At 35.9% G+C, this 5,879-nt stretch overlaps 1 pseudogene across 1 annotated transcript; it reads right to left on the bottom strand.

The window, feature by feature from the left end:
• Nucleotides 1-3,510: 3,510 nt before the first annotated feature.
• On the bottom strand, nucleotides 3,511-4,295 carry LOC108534017 (proliferating cell nuclear antigen pseudogene; annotated as a pseudogene). The gene has a single exon (XR_001886865.1). The product of XR_001886865.1 is annotated as a proliferating cell nuclear antigen pseudogene (transcript).
• Nucleotides 4,296-5,879: the final 1,584 nt, after the last annotated feature.

Raw genomic sequence — 5,879 nt, 5'->3', positions numbered from 1 at the left:
TTAAGATTGCCTTGGCTATTCGGGCTCTTCTTTGGTTCTATATTAATTTTAAAATAGTTTTTTCTAGTTCAGTGAAGAATCTCAGTAGCAGCTTAATAGAAATATCGTTGAATCTATAAATTGCTTTGGGCAGTATGGCCATTTTTACAACATTGTTTCTTCCTATCCATGAGCATGGAATGTTTTTCCATGTGTTTGTGTCATTTCTGATTTCTTTGAGCAGTGTTTTGTAGTTCTCTTTGTAGAAATCTTCCACCTCCTTAGTTAGTTGTATTCCTAGGTATTTTACTCTTTTTGTGGCAATTGTGATATCAGTTCTTCTCAACGTGATCTACACGTTCAATGAAATCCCAATCAAAATCCCAGCAAATTATTTTTGCATATATTGAGAAACTGATTCTAAAGTTTATATGGAGAAGAAGAAAAAATCCAAAAACAGAATAGCAACACAATGTTGAAGAAGAAAAAAATTCGAGAACTGACACTACCCAACTTTAAGACTTACCATAAAGCTACAGTAATCAAGACAGTATAGTGTTGGTAGAAGGATAGACAAATAGATCAATGAAACAGAATAGAAAGCCCAGAAATATACTCCCGTCAATATAGTCAACTGATAGTTGACAAAAGAACAAAGGCAATTCAATGGAGCAGCAATAGTCTTTTCAACAAATGCTGCTGAAACAACTGGACATCCACATGCAAAAGAAGTCAATCTAGACTCAAACCTTACATTCTTCACAAAATTAAAATCAATTAAAGATTTAAATGTAAAACACAAAACTATAAAATTCCTAGAACATAACTTAGGAGAAAAGTTAGATGACCTTGGGTTTGGTGATGACTTTTTAAATATGACACAGAAAGCACACTCCATGCAAGAAAGAATTGATAACTTGGACCTAATTAAAATGAAAATTTTATGCTCTGCAAAATATACTGTCAAGAGAGTGAAAAGACAAGTCACAGTCTGGGAGAAAATATCTTCAAAAGACATACTTGATAAAGAACTGTTATCTAAAATATACAAAGAACTTTTAAAATTTAACAATAAGGAAATGAACAACCTGATTTTTAAAAATAGGTCAAGACTTTAACAGAAACCTTACCAACAAAGATACATAGATCGCAAATACACACTTGAAAAGATGCTCCATGTAATATGTCTTCAGAGAGATGCAAATTAAAACAACATTAAGATAGCACTACATGCCTATTAAAATAGTGACAATCCAAAACACTGGCAACACCAAATGCTGGTGAGAATCTGGAGCAACAGGAATTCTCATTCACTGCTGATTGAACTGCAAAGGGTTACATCCATTTTAGAAAATATTTGGCAGTTTCTTACAAAACATTCTCTTACCATATGATCCAGCAATCATGCTCCTTGGTGTTTACCCAAAGGAGTTGACAACATGTCCACACAAAAACCTGCACATGAATGTTTTCAGCAGCTTTATTCGTAATTGCCAAAACGTGGAAGCAACCAAGATATCCTTCTGTAGGTAAGTGAATAAACTCTGTTATATTCATACAATGGAATAGTATTCAGTTTTAAGAAGCTATGAATTATCAACCCATTGAAAGACATGGATGAAGCTTAAATGCATATTACTAAGTGAAAGAAGCCAATCTGAAATCGATCTATAATGTGTAGTTACAGCTCTTTGACGTTCTGTGAAGGCAAAACTATGAAGACAGTAAAAAAAATCAGTGGTTTCCAGGGTTTAGAGGAAAGAAAGGGATGAATAGCCAGGGCACACAGAATTTTAGGGCAGCAAAACTGCTCTGTATGATACTATAATGGTAAATATGTGTCATTATATACTTGCCTAAACCCATAGAATGTACAACACCAAGTGTGAATCCTAATGTAGACTACAAACTTTAAGTGACAATGATGTGTCAGTGTAGGTTCATCAATTGTAACAAATGTAACTCTCTGGCGGGGTGGGGTGGGGGGATGTTGCTAGAAGGGGAGGCTGTGCACATGTGGGTGAAGGGGTTACATGGGACATCTCAGTACCTTCTGCTCAATTTTGCTGTGAACCTAAAATTGTTCAAAAAAATTAAAGTCTATTTTTTTTTTAAAGACGGCAACCACCTCTGTCTTGTTCTTAAGTTTTATGGCATGTTTCCAGTTTTCAAATGATGTTTCCCATAAATTGTGATAGATACTTTTATTAGGTTAGATAAGTTACCTTTTTTTCTGAATTTGCTAAAGGATTTTTTTCTGCACTGACTTTTATTGAGTATGTTTTTGATATCATTCTATATATTTCTACTTTTATCTGTTAATATAGCNAGCAGCTTTATTCGTAATTGCCAAAACGTGGAAGCAACCAAGATATCCTTCTGTAGGTAAGTGAATAAACTCTGTTATATTCATACAATGGAATAGTATTCAGTTTTAAGAAGCTATGAATTATCAACCCATTGAAAGACATGGATGAAGCTTAAATGCATATTACTAAGTGAAAGAAGCCAATCTGAAATCGATCTATAATGTGTAGTTACAGCTCTTTGACGTTCTGTGAAGGCAAAACTATGAAGACAGTAAAAAAAATCAGTGGTTTCCAGGGTTTAGAGGAAAGAAAGGGATGAATAGCCAGGGCACACAGAATTTTTAGGGCAGCAAAACTGCTCTGTATGATACTATAATGGTAAATATGTGTCATTATATACTTGCCTAAACCCATAGAATGTACAACACCAAGTGTGAATCCTAATGTAGACTACAAACTTTAAGTGACAATGATGTGTCAGTGTAGGTTCATCAATTGTAACAAATGTAACTCTCTGGCGGGGTGGGGGTGGGGGGATGTTGCTAGAAGGGGAGGCTGTGCACATGTGGGTGAAGGGGTTACATGGGACATCTCAGTACCTTCTGCTCAATTTTGCTGTGAACCTAAAATTGTTCAAAAAAATTAAAGTCTATTTTTTTTTTAAAGACGGCAACCACCTCTGTCTTGTTCTTAAGTTTTATGGCATGTTTCCAGTTTTTCAAATGATGTTTCCCATAAATTGTGATAGATACTTTTATTAGGTTAGAGAAGTTACCTTTTTTTCTGAATTTGCTAAAGGATTTTTTTCTGCACTGACTTTTATTGAGTATGTTTTTGATATCATTCTATATATTTCTACTTTTATCTGTTAATATAGCATATTTATTACATTAATAGACTTTTTTGAAATTCAAGTAAATTTATTTAAATTCAAAAACAATTCTTAAAACTGCATTAAGTGTCAAGACCCTTTTGTATTGTAAAAATCACAAGTATTTCTAAGAGACAAAAATACTTCTAGGTTAACTAGACCAGATCTGACTGACTTTGGACTTTATTTAAACAAATTGCAGAGAATAGAAAAAGGTTATTTACAGAAAACAATATCTACATATGTACTTAGAGGTACAAATTTTGTGGCAGAAAAGACTTCAGTATATGCTGGCATCTCAGAAGCAGTTCTCAAAGAGCTTTGTTTTATTTTCTTGAATTTTAAGAATGTCTAAGGTCCTTCTTCATCCTTGATCTTGGGAGCCAAGTAGTACTTTTAAGTGTCCCATATCAGCAATTTTATAGTCTACAGCAAGGTGTATGTCTGCAGACATATTGAGTGTCACCATTGAAGAGAATGGAGTGGCTTTTGTAAGGAAGTTCAGGCACCTCAGTGCAAAAGTTAGCTGAACTGGTTCATTCATTTCCATGGTAACAGCTTCCTCCTCTTTATCGACAGTACTTGCCTGTGACAATTTGTTTCCATTTCCAAGGTCTCCACTTGCAGAAAATTTGATTCCATCTTTTACACAGGAAATTACAACAGCATCTCCAATATGACTGAGATAATATACATATACATGCAAATTCACCAGAAGGCATCTTTGCTACAGAGTGGTACTCTTGTTCTGCAATTCCAAGTTGTTCAACATCCAAATTCATCAACTTAATTTCATAGCCTGAAAACTTCTCCTGATTTGAAGCTTCAAATAATAGCATCAAGGTATCCACACTATCTTCAGTCCTTAGTGTGATGATATCTTCATTGCCAGCGCATTTTAGTATTTTGGATATAATACTGAGGTTCATGCCCATGGCCAGGTTGCAGTCGCAGCGGTAAGTGTCAAAGCCCTCAGACGGCAGGGTGAACTGCACCAAGGAGACGTGGGACGAGTCCACGCTCTGCAGGTTCACACCGCTCGAGCTGATGTCCCAGCAGGCATCGTTGATGAGGTCCTTGAGTGCTTCCAACACCTTCTTCAGGACAGATCCCTGGACCAGGTGCGCCTGGAACATGGTGATGGAGTGACTACAACACGGCTACAGGCGGGCAGAAAATAGGAAAGTCTAGCCTGTTTTGGCTTCACGAGTCTCAGAGCAAGCGGGCAAAAGCCATGGGGAGAGGTTGAGACCTAGAATGATGACGATTAATAGACTTTTTTATGTTTAACCATCCTTGCATCACTGGAATGTACTCTACTTATTCCTGGGATAAACTCTACCTGGTTGTCCTAAACAGAATTCTAAGATGGCCCCTGTGATTCCCACTCCCTGGTATCCATGCCTTTGTGTAATCATCTCCCCTTGAGTGTGAGTAGAACATATAGCTTGCTTCTAACCAATAGAATTTGGCAAAGCAAAGGGATTTTTCAGGTGCAATTAAAGTCCCTATTCAGTTGACTGTGAGTTAATTAAAAGAGAGATTTCCTGGGTGGGCTTGACCTACTCAGGCAAGCTCTTTAAAAGAGGGTCTAGTGATTAGAGACTGCTGGCCTTGAAGAAGCATGCCCCTATGATTCCACAGCTTCAAGAAAATGAGTTCTGCCAACAACTTGTGAGCTTGGAAGAAGACTACAACACTCAAATGGGACCCAGCTCTGGCCAACAAGTTAACTGCAGCCTATGAGACCCTAAGCAGAGAATCTAGTCAGGCTGTGTCTGAATTTCTGAACTACAGAAACTGAGATAGTAAATGAATGTTGTTTCAAACCGCTACATTGTGTGGTTATTTGTTACACAGCAATAGAAAACTAATACATTGGTATATTTTTAAATTTACACTGTCAGTTTTCAGAACTTTAATATCTATGTTTATACATGAGAAAGGTTTAATTTTTTGCACTGTTTTTATTCCATTTTGTGATCAAGTTTTATTAGCCTCATAAATGAATTCTTATGTTCTCTGGAACAGTTTGTATAACATGGTGAGAATGTATTCTTTGAAAGTTGATAAAAATTGCCTATAAAATTAATGGGGCCTGATATCTTTTGAATAAGACAGTTGATTACTTTTGAAAACTTTTAGTGGTTAATTGATACTTTGAGTCAATTTTTTATAATTTAAATTTTCTTAGAAATTATTTCATCTTTGTCAGATGGATAGATTGCAAGGATTTTCTCCCATTCTGTAGGTTACCTGTTCACTCTGATGATAGTTTCTTTTGCTGTGCAGAAGCTCTTTAGTTTAATTAGGTCTCGTTTCTCAATTTTGGCTTTTGTTACCATTGTTTTTGGTGTTTTAGTCATGAAGTTTTTGCCCATACCTATGTACTGAATGGTATTGCCTAGGTTTTCTTCTAGGGTTTTATGGTTTTAGGTTTTACATTTAAGTCTTCAATTCATTTTGAGTTAATTTTTGTATAAGGTGTAAGGAAGGGGTCCAGCTTCAGTTTTCTGCGTATGGCTAGCCAGTTTTTTCCCAGCACCATTTATTAAATAAGGAAAGCCCTATTGCTTGTTTTTGTCAGGTTTGTTGAAGATCAGCTGGTTGTGGTGTTATTTCTGAGGCCTCTATTCTGTTCCATTGGGCTATAATCCAGAATCTACAAGGAACATAAACAAATTTACAAGAAAAAAACAAACAAACCCATCAAAAGTGGG

Source organism: Rhinopithecus bieti, unplaced genomic scaffold, assembly GCF_001698545.2.
Source record: "Rhinopithecus bieti isolate Rb0 unplaced genomic scaffold, ASM169854v2 scaffold_12126, whole genome shotgun sequence".
In the NCBI taxonomy this organism is placed as follows: domain Eukaryota; kingdom Metazoa; phylum Chordata; class Mammalia; order Primates; family Cercopithecidae; genus Rhinopithecus; species Rhinopithecus bieti.
Note: the sequence above shows the minus strand (reverse complement) of the source record. Positions and strands in the feature narration are given on the sequence as shown.